Source organism: Mercenaria mercenaria, unplaced genomic scaffold (assembly GCF_021730395.1).
Source record: "Mercenaria mercenaria strain notata unplaced genomic scaffold, MADL_Memer_1 contig_3596, whole genome shotgun sequence".
NCBI classification, from domain to species: domain Eukaryota; kingdom Metazoa; phylum Mollusca; class Bivalvia; order Venerida; family Veneridae; genus Mercenaria; species Mercenaria mercenaria.
In genome coordinates, this window is record NW_026461750.1 from 33875 (window position 1) to 45863 (window position 11989).

An 11989-nucleotide genomic window follows, 5' to 3' on the forward strand; every position below is an offset into this window, starting at 1 on the left:
CCCTTAAAGGGCCAAAATTTGCTATTTTTGGCTTGTGAACATGATAGAGACACATTTTGCAATCAACTTTATCAAACTTGCACACAACTTTTATTGGCATAATATCTCGGTTCTTTTCGGAAACTGGCCAGAACCCATCATGGATTTCAGAGTTATGGCCCCTTAAACGGCCAAAATTTGCTATTTTGGCTTTTGCAGCCATATATAGAGACTTCATTTATGGTTTGATTTGATACAAACTTGCAAAATATCTTCAACAACAATAACTCTTGGATTCCATGATGAATCTGTCAGATGCAATTATAGGTTCTGGAGTTACGGCCCTTAATTGACCCCTGAAAGAGCCAACATTTGTATGAATTTTATCTGGGTCATGTGGGATAAAAAACTAGGTCAACAGGTCAAATCAAAGAACAAGCTTGTTTACAACCTAGGGGGCACATTTTTTATTCTATCTTCATAAAACTTGGTCAGAATGTTTGTTATCATAAAGTCTTGGATGATTTTAAATCTGGGTCACGTGGGATCAAAAATTAGGTCACTATGTCAAACCAAAGGAAAAGCTTGTATACACTATAGAGGCCATTTTTTTGCTCTAATCTTCCCAAAAATTTGTCAGAATGTTTGTTTTCATGAAATTTTGGATAAGTTGGAATCTGGGTCATGTCGGGTAAAAAGCTAGGTCACTAGGTCAAATCAAAGAAAATGCTTGTTTACACTCAAGAGGACACGTTTTTTTGGTCCAATTTTAATGAAACTTGGTCAGAACTTTGTCTCCATGAAATCACTAGGTAAAACATGTTTACACTGTTATGGTGTGTTACTTAGGTGAGCGACCTAGGTCTATCTTGGCCCTGTTGTATTTATTGTATCCAAAATTATGGAACGTGCAGTATATAATCAACGTGAATCATTTTTGGTAAAAAGTGGGCTACTTGATGACTTTCAAGATGGCTTTCCACTGAGACATGCTTCATTCGTTTAACAGATCACATACGAAAACAATCTGGTAATGGTTTATTAACTGGAATGATAATGCTCGATCTATAAAAAGCTTTTGATACAGTAGATAATTCCTTTACGTGTAATAAATTACAGAACATGAGCGTTGACTCAGTGGAATAGTTTCGCTCAAGTCATTCTGTACATATTAACAATGCTACATCTGAATTTAGAGATAAAGTGTGCGTGGTGCCACAGGGTAGCATACTCGGCCCCTTCTATTTCTTTTTTATGTTAATGACATGTGTATAAGTGTAAGCTCCAAATGTAAACGTATACTATATGCAGATGACATTGCCATTCTCTTTTCCCATAAAGACCACACAATTTTCAGTGAAGTATTGGGTAAAGAGCTGGAAAGTTGTAGTGAGTGGTTGATTGATAATAAACTCTCCATTCACCTGGTCAAAACTGAATGTATTCTGTTTGGTTCCAAACAAAGGCTTCACAAGATACCAGATTTCACCGTCACCTACAATAGTCTTACTATCTAGGCCCAAAACTCAGTTAAATATATTGGGTCTGTACTTGATAATGATTTGTCTGGAAATACTGTTGTTAATAATATTGTAGACAAGGTAACTTCTAGAATTAAGTTTTTGTACAGGCAGAGTAGCTTCCTGAGTAAATTAATGCGCGTAACTCAATGCGCGTAACTCTGTGCAATTCTCTTATTCAATGTCATTTTGATTACGCATGTACATCTTGGTAAAATGGACTTAGTAAGCAACTTAAGTAAACTGCAGGTTGCTCAAAACAAAGTTTTAAGATTCATTAATAATGTTAATTGCAGGACGTCTTTGAGAGTTGCAGATTTTAAAGAATTTGGGATTTTTAAATATTGAAGAAAGGTGTCGGCAGATGAGACTTAACCATGCTCATAAAATATTCTACAATGAGTGTCCTAGTTATTTAAAAGAGAACTTTGTGAAAACTAGTGACATGCATAGTTATGGAAGCAAAGATACTTTTTTGTTCCACAAGTAAATGGTTTTACAGATTGAAATGATCTTCCTAAAAATATTAAACTTTTAAAAGTCTAAAGTAGCTTTGTTGCACCTCAAAATGGTAGCAACGCATTTTGGTAGTCACTACCAAAATTCGGCCGAGTTTTGATAGTCACTACCAAAATGCGTTACACTCAACGCAATTTGGTAGTTTACAAAAATGTAGTACCAAAATGCGTTGATTATGTACACATCCAACACAAAACGGTATTAATAATAATCACATGATTTACAAAAAGAATATTTTGTTACGAATGGACAATGTTATTTCAAAGAGAGTCATGGTGGAACTTAATCGCTCATCCGACCTTGACCTTTTGGCCTTGAAAATATAACGGCCCTAGATTCAGTCAAGCAGGACCATTGGAACACAAGTGAGAGAGGTTAATGCAACTCTAACTTTGACATACATCGAAAGATATTGAAAGAACTTGGTACAACTGTTCACCACAATTATTTGATGCGTTGGGACAGGTTTCACAAACGCCCATAAGCAAGTATTGACTATCTGAGATTAAATTTCAGGAGATACACGAGAAAGGTTCACATAAAACAGGTTGTATAATACCTTTAAAAATATATGCAAGGTAGCCATGCAACCTTTATCCACAAAAAATCTTTAGAATATTTCAACGTTGTTTAATATATTGAAAAACAATGAAATAATCCAACCCGGTAGTGAATTTAATTCCGAGGGATACCGATTAATTTATTCACCGAGAGTTATCGAGGTTGGTCGGGTAAATATCAGGCACTCGTATTTTCGTACTTTTCTTACATCCTCCGCAGGTGTTCTCATAATACGCCGTATACAAAATGAAGAAAAAAGCCCAAATCTGCGATAAATATTTAGAGAAAATCATTCGCATTTATATATGTAGGTAAATAATAAGATACATGACATTGTAAAACTTATTGCGGAGGAAGCAAATGATATATTTCTTACCCATTTAAACACAAAAAACTCACAATTTCCATGCGTTGTCCGGGGAGGACCCCAAAATACCACTTTAGTTTTTTGGAAAATTATTCGAGTAAGCCAACGCCCACATTTTACCATTCTTTTACGTTGTTTTTCAAAGATATCATTGGCGGACTCCCGAAACTCCTCACCTTTAAAGAGAATTTATTTAATTTTTTGCTGGAAATATGTATCCAAGACCCATAAAACACGCACATAATACACTATTTATGTTTATGTGGGATGTTTTAAAAAATATCTAGGCGGAGGACCCACGTGCCATCCTCACATTAATACTTCGTTTTACAGAATTCAACCTTTTCGTGCATTAAAATATCTCGGTGGACTATCCCTCCGACAACACTAGCACATTTAAACAACAAAACAATACAATGTTATTGCATAGGAAGCGTCGTTTGAGGTCCCTTTCACTCGCTCAGGAATCTTTTGGTTGTTTTTATACGAAAAATATCTTGGGAGGGAAACTCCGACCCCCCCCCCCCCCCCCCCCCCCCCCCCCTCCTCCCACACACACACCATTTTTATAGGAAAATTCCCTCCTTTTATCTCTCTCTTTTGTGCGTAATGTAAAACTGAGCACAGCCCCTGATGTAGAAAAAACTACCAAAATACTGTCCATTCCATGATCTTTAACACATCATATGTACCCTTGCAACGCATTTTGTCGCTACCAATACTCGGCCGAAGTTTGGTAGTGACTACCAAAATGCGCTGCTACCATTTTTTGAGGTGTAACATAGCTTTTAAACGTGTTGTTAAACAGTTTTTGATGGACAAAATGGTAATTAATGAGAATATGTGTACTTTTAATCTGTGGGGTTTTAATAAGTCTGTTTTAGTTGTAACAAACAATCTGTATATTATTGTGTTATAAGTTCGTGCTTGGTTGCACATTTATGAGCAATTTTTCACTATGGCTACCAACATTTTGCCAGTGTTATATCTGTGGCTAACAACATCTTGCCAATGTTATGTATATGGCTACCAACATCTTGCTAGTTTTATATCTTACTTCTTCAGTACATGTTCTTTTTGGTTTTTAGAATAAAGTATTCTTTATGGACCCGATGGAAATAAGTCTTTGGACTTTATCGGGCATATGCCATTAAACTTTGACTGTGATATTATAGCATTATTGTGGTATTCTTAAATATTTACTTAAGGTATAAATTGTCAGTATCATTTATTTGACTAGTATAGTTATTTGACTGTCATAGATTGTTGAAAATGGGCTACCAATTGTAGTTGGATATATGGCACGAGTAACATCTTATCTTTATCTTGTGGGATAAAAAATCAGTTCATCTGTCTTTTTATTCTTTTATATAATTTTGTAATTGGGTTATATATTGTGTATTAGACTGTTATGAATGATTTTAATTAAGATTAAAACATTTGGATATTGTCTTGCCCGCTGTCAGTTTAAATTTGCTTCGATTGTTGATACCTTTTAGTAAATAGTTGACCACCTAGCACATTTCGGACAAAGGAGAGGTTTATAACAATAAATGGATAACTAATTAATCTTAGTTTAGTGTCAATGGTTCTACGGTTAGGTTAAATTTACGAGAAGTGTTCAATATACCCGAAAAATGAGATCAACTGTTTTGGTTTTTTTATGGTAGATAAGTACATATTGAATATGAATACTTAAAATACACGTTTCAGAACATGAACATTATTTATTTATCATTTCAAAGGCAGCGTCACTACCACTGACAAAATAGAGACAAACGTTTGACTTTCCGAAAATTGTATATGAATGAGACTACTTGTTGTTGCTTTTTTATATCTTTACATAGATCAAAGAAAAAAAGATCATATGACAGGATGGTCGAACAGAGAACAGAACCTATTTGAACAATTCAACACTCAGTACAATATTTACAACTTTATTTACATAAATGAATATAAACAAATGAAAAAAAAAAGATGAAAAAAGAAAGGGGGAAATTTCAGTCGGAGATATCTTTATGAAGTTTCCACAGTGACGTTACAGATGTTTCAGTCTCCAATAAACTAGCACGTAAAAGAATTACACAACTTAAATACTGTCCCATCAAGTCGCGAAGAGGTTGACCACATTTTGGCTCCCCATATCCGGTGTTTGTATCATTGAGCTATCTCAGTCGGGTACAAAACCAACAATTTTGTGGTTAAGGCACAACCATGGAACTAAGATCCTCAGCTCTGGGGGTAATCGCAACCAGGCGAGATGCGTTGACCACGGGTATATCACTTCCGGGCCATGACATCACCGGGAGATATGTCATCCAGTGGAAGAAGCTAAAATATATAACATGTGGTAAGCACCATAGCAAATACAAATAAAAGCACAAACTGCTATGTTGGGTACACCTTACCTCTGCAGACTCCCATAAATAATACGTGACAGTAAAACAAAGTATACGTGCTATTAAACTCATACGTGACTTGAATACAATACGTCAGTTGGTATCTCTATCAATTTTCTAGTTAATTACTTATTGGACCAACTAAAGGTAAAGTATGATAAAGTTGTGAGAAGAAAATGATGACAAATCATAAAAGTACAAATTCCTTTTATAGACAAGAGAATAATTAACTGTAGCTATTATTCACAACAACAAATAAACGTAATGCAATAGCCGGTAGGAATAATAACTCTGTATGATCGACTTGAAGTTGAAAATGGACAACTTGATGTTTATTCACCACACACGCGTACACTATCTTTAAATTGCAATTAAATATTGAATATACGGTAACATACTCGTCAAACCATACATTTATAGTATAACATACAGTGCTGTGATACATAATGATAACGTACATGGATAAATACAATGCAGTACCGGCGTTCCATAGGGTACAAAAGAAAATGTTTATGTGAAAAGCACTTACTAAACATTACGTTACGTAACTTTGAATATAAATTTGACACCTAATACAAGTGAAATTCCTAGATTCCTCTTTCGAAATAAAAAATTAACAAAAGTCAGAAAATTAAATAAATTAGCCTGACAACTCGAAACCAGCAAATAGCTTGCAGGAAAGTAAACCTTTTACAAAATTCCTTAAAATAAACAAAAATTTACTAAACGAAATCACAATTTGAAAATAATACTGAAACTAACAAATAAATTTCTGCAAAGAACAGAGTAGAGTGACATTCTGTCAGTCGGTAATGTGGTGTGCGCTATGCATATCTAAACTTGTCAGTATTTATGTTTTTGTCCCGCAAAAATATTTATTTTGCACGTGAATAACGACAGAGCCGTGAAATTGACTATTAACCCGCGAAAGTAAATTGTACAAATTAAGCTCGTTATTAAAAAAAATACAGTGGTTTAAGAGATAAAAACATAAATTGCTGAAGTTTTAAAAATTTCCTTATTACTGAACCGAATTTAATGGAATTTACATGGACATCAAGTTATCCAATGCAAAAAAATCATGCGTGAAATCTGACATTTACCTCAATATCTGAAATATTTACATAACCTGTCTTTCTACTATAGACACTTTGAGGCCCATGTGTCAGTTTGTGACAGATCAAAAGGTTATTTTCAAACTTGTGTTCACCAGTTCGTTCTATGCCTTTTCTTGTAGATTCTAATTGTCAAGTCTTAACTCTTGTTAAACAACGTTCATTTTTCTTATGATGTCGTAGGTCATGATAAATTATGCTATCATATTTGTTTGCCTGTTTGTATGAAATTGTTTCTTTTTCTTTTGATAATTATACATCTATCAAATTTTGTTGGGTTTTGTCCCGTCCGTCTCCCGTCTCATCCATCCCATCCAATCTAGGTTACCGATACAGATATCATTATGTTTATAGGCTCATAAGACAAATTCACAAACCAGGTCCCACAACTCTGACTTGCGATTTGACAAATTTACCTTCCTTTTTCACTTGGAAAGAATTCCCCAAATTGACATTTCTTTCAATATTTCCGAAACTTATTCATGCATTTGATTTAAATTATACGGTCATAATGTAAGCTTACACATCAAATTCTATAAGTCTGCCTTTTATTTTGACAAAATTATTATTTCCCTTAGAAAATTTGACAAAATTAATATCTCTGGAACAAACGAAGGTATAACACTGGAACTTCAAAACAGGTTGAAAGCATTACATAATAGGTCCGTTTGAACAATTCACTTGGCCCAAAACTTGCATTTCCTTTAATATCTGAACCTATTCATACATTTGATGGAAATTTCACACACGCGTTTCAGATCATACTGTTAATCTTCATATGTGGCCCAACCCGTTTGCTTTTGATATTCGCGTTATTACTACATGTGTTTATTCTTCCTTTTGTTTGTTTGCTGATTTATTTGCATGTATTGTATAGAATTGTATTGCCGTATTTCTTAAGCAATAAAATATGATTAAACTAAACTAATCTTCATATCAACTTTTATAAGCCTGTCTTCTATTTTTACTAAGAAAATATTGCAAAATGTTTGATTTCTTTAAAAAAGCAACTCCGAAACCAATGAAAGTATTGCATTGAATGGCAAAACAGGTTGTAATGATAATGAGGCAAATTCAAATATACAAGGTTCCATACATCTGACTTATTTTGACAAAATTACTTCAGATCCCTTTTTATGCACTTTGAAAAATATCTTTTTGCACTTTGAAAATGTCCTAAAAGTGCTATTTCCTTCAATTAAACGTATGAATCTTCACACAATGTTTAAGAGTACGAAGTTGCTGCAAGATGCAGCAAAAGGAAACTCCGCACCAAATAAAGCAGTGTACGTAGGACTGATAGAACGTTTTTTTTTTTTTTTTGGATTAAACGTCGCACCGACACATGATAGGTCATATGGCGACTTTCCAGCTTTAATGGTGTAGGAAGACCAAGGTGTCCCTCCGTGCATTATTTCATCACGAGCGGGCACCTGGGTAGAACCACCGACCTTCCGTAAGCCAGCTGGATGGCTTCCTCACATGAAGAATTCAACGCCCCGAGTGATGGGCAAGTGATTTGAAGTCAGCAACCTTAACCACTCGGCCACGGAGGCCCCTCACTGATAGAAGAGGAGATGATATAACGATACTGGTGTCTTTGTTGTAGACCCTAGGCAAACAAACAGTCTGATGGGGTTTCATCAGTGTTAGAGAAAAACCATTGCCTTTGTAGTGTGAGCAGGATTTTTATTGTTGTATTTAGTGACTTAGTTATTGACTGATCATGACCCGTATGCAAAATTGACATCTTAATTTCGGTATTTGGAATGAAATGCATTGCATACACAAGATTGTGCCCGAAATGACTGAGTTTTAAACATAGCTCAGATGTAATCAAGACCATTGTTCTGATACGCTCGTAAATGTCTAATCAAGAATGTGGGCTCTATATGATATTTTCAATTTTAGGTATGACGGTATTAAATACATTTCTTTGAGTCATATTAAATTGTCAAGGTCTACAGAGTTTTTTTTATACTTTTCCATTCTTTCACTTGTTGCCAGACCATGTTCTTGAATAAAATAATCCAAATGCTATTGAAAACACAGAAAAAAACAATATGTCGACCATAATGCAAGAGCACCGGCTAACTTTGAATGACCAATCTATTCTTCCGCAAACTTTCCCAGCATCCTCAGCTGTCACTAAGCAACATCCTTAAACTACATATTACCAACTTCCATATATCTGACCTCTTCTAAAATACTTTGTAAGGGTATGATTACTGACCAAATTGAAAATAAAAGCAATACCTAGCATGAAAATGGATTTTTTCCCAAAACAAACAATGAACTATATTGTGTCAGGGACTACATTCGAGTGGACCACCTAGGGGCGTTTAAAAGGAACAAGAAAATTATAACCCATGTGTTATATGTTGACAATTACATTATTGTATTTTCTTAGAGGGTATTGTTGTTGTTGTTGTTGTTATTTTTTTCACCTCCTCCTAAGGAGAACAGCTTCTGAATACGCAGCAATGAATATTGACAATTGAGTATAAACACCTTTACCACTATATACAGTCGTATACTGATCAACTGGTATTTTGGAATGACAAACAGTTAATGTTGTGCAATCAGCCGCCTCTCAAGAAAGACCATTGTACTTATATTGCTAAAGGCCAGCCTGTAGGAAATCTATATTAAGATAATAGAGCATTGATACTTTAAAATGCAAGTCACATTTAAGGAGTTGCAGAGTGAGTTACAAAATCAATAGTCATGGCTACAGTAACATGACAGAGCCTACATGTACATTTAATAAGTTGCAGAGTGAATTGCAAACTAACGCTGTAGTATTTAAGGAGTTGCAGAGTAAGTTACAAAATCAATAGTCATGGCTACACTAAGATGACAGAGCCTCCATGTACATTTAATGAAGTTGCAGAGTGAATTGCAAACTAACGCTCATGTATTTAAGTAGTTAGCTGAGAGTGAGTTACAGGAATCATAGTCATGCTACACTAGATGACAGAGCCTCATGTACATTTAAGAAGTTGCAGAGTGAATTGCAATACTAACGCCATAGTATTTAAGGAAGTTGCAGTGAGAATGTGAGTTTACAACATCAATGGTTAGATCATGTCCTCACACTAGATGACAGAGCCTCCATTGTACATTTAAGAAGTTGCAGAGAGTGAATTGCAAACTAACGCCATAGTATTTAACGGAGTTGCAAAGTGAGGTTACAGAATCATATAGTCATGCCTACACTAAGATGACAGAGCCTCCATGTACATTTAAGAAGTTGCAGAGTGAATTTCATACTAACGCTATAGTATTTAACGAGTTGCAAAGTGGGTTACAGAATCAACAGTCATGTCTACACTAAGATGTCAGAGCCTCCATGTACATTTAAGAAGTTGCAGAGTGAATGCAAACTAACGCTATTGTATTTAACGAGTTGCAAAGTGGGTTACAGAATCAACTGTCATGTCTACACTAAGATGTCAGAGCCTCCATGTACATTTAAGAAGTTGCAGAAGTGAATTGCATACTAAACGCTATAGTATTTAACGAGTTGCAAAGTGGGTTACAGAATCAATAGTCATGCCTACACTAAGATGACAGAGCCTCGATGTACATTCAAGAAGTTGCAGAGTGAATTGCAAACTAACGCTATAGTGATAAGGAGTTGCAATAGTAAATTACAGAATCAATAGTCATGCCTCCTAAGATGACAGAGCTCCATGTTACATTTAAGAAGTTGCAGAGTGAATTGCAACTAACGCTATAGTATTTAGGAGTTGCTAGATGTGAGTTACAGAATCAATAGTCATGCCTACACTAAGATGGCAGAGCTCCATGTACATTTAAGAAGTTGCAGAGTGATATGCAAACTAACGCTATTGTATTTAAGGGTTCGAAGTGAATTACAGAATCAATAGTCATGCTACACTAAGATGCAGAGCTCCATGTTACATTTAAGAAGTTGCAGAGTGAATTGCAAACTAACGCATATATTATTTAGAGGAGTTGCAGTAGTGAGTTACAAGGGAATCAATAGTCATGCCTAACTAAGATGCAGAGACTCCATGTACATTTAAGAAGTTGCAGAGTGTATTCAAACTAACGCCTATAGTATTTAAGATGTTACAGAGTGGTTAGAATCATAGTCATGCTACACTAATGACAGAGCCTCCATGTACATTTAAGAAGTTGCAGAGTGATGTTGCAAACTAACGCTATGTATTTAAGGAGTTGCTCAGTGGTTACAGAATCAATAGTCATGCCTACACTAAGATGAAGAGCCTCCATGTACATTTAATGAAGTTGCAGAGTGAATTGCATACTAACGCTATAGTATTTAAGGAGTGTTGCAAGTGAGTACAGAATCAAGTCATGTCTACACTAGATGACAGAGCATCCATGTACATTTAAGAAGTTGCAGAGGTGAATTGCAACTAACGCTATAGTATTTAAGGAGTTGCAGAAGTGAGTTTACAGTAATCAATAGTCATGCCTACACTAAGATGACAGAGCCTCATGTACATTTAAGAAGTTGCAGAGTGAATTGCAAAACTAACGCTATAGTGACTAAGGAGTTGCAAAGTAAATTATAGAATCAATAGTCATGCCTACTCTAAGATGACAGAGCATCCACGTACATTTAAGAAGTTGCAGATTGAATAGCAAACTAACGCTATAGTATTTAAGGAGTTCCAAAGTAAGTTACAGAATCAATAGTCATGCCTACACTAGATGGCAGAGGCTCCATGTACATTAAGATAGATTGCAGAGTGATTGCAATCTAACGCTATAGTATTTAAGGAGTTGCAGAGTGAGTTACAGAATCAATAGTTCATGCCTACACTAAGATGGCAGAGACCTCCATGTAATTTAGAAGTTGCGAGAGTGATTGCAAACTAACGCTTATAGTATTTAAGGAGTTCCAGAGTGGTTACAGAATCAATAGTCATGCCTACACTAAGATGCAGAGCTCCATGTACATTTTAGAAGTTGCAGACTGATTGCAAACTATACGCTATAGTATTTAAGATTCAAGTTGGTTAGAATCAATTAGTCATGCCTACACTAAGATGACAGAGCTCCATGTACATTTAAAGAAGTTGCAAGATGAATTGCTAAACTAACGCATATGTATTTAAGGAGTGGTGCTAATGTGAATTACAGAATCAATAGTCATGCCTACACTAAGTGACAGAGCTCCATGTACATTTAAGAAGTTGCAGAGTGATTGCAACATATTACGCTATAGTATTTAAGGAGTGCAGCAGTGAATTAAGAATCAATAGTATGAAAACACAAAAGATATGACAGAGTCACCTGTACATTTAGAAGTTGCAGAAAGTGAATTGCAAACTTACGCTCATAGTATTTAAGAATTTCCTAGAGTAGGTTACGAATTCATAGTCATCCTACCTCTAAGATGACAGAGCCTCCTGTACATTTATAGAAGTTGCAGATTGAATTGCAAACTAACGCATAAGTGATTTTAAAGGAGCATTGCAATAATGTGTTCAGGATCACAGTTCAGTGCCTACCTAAGATGGACGTAAAGTC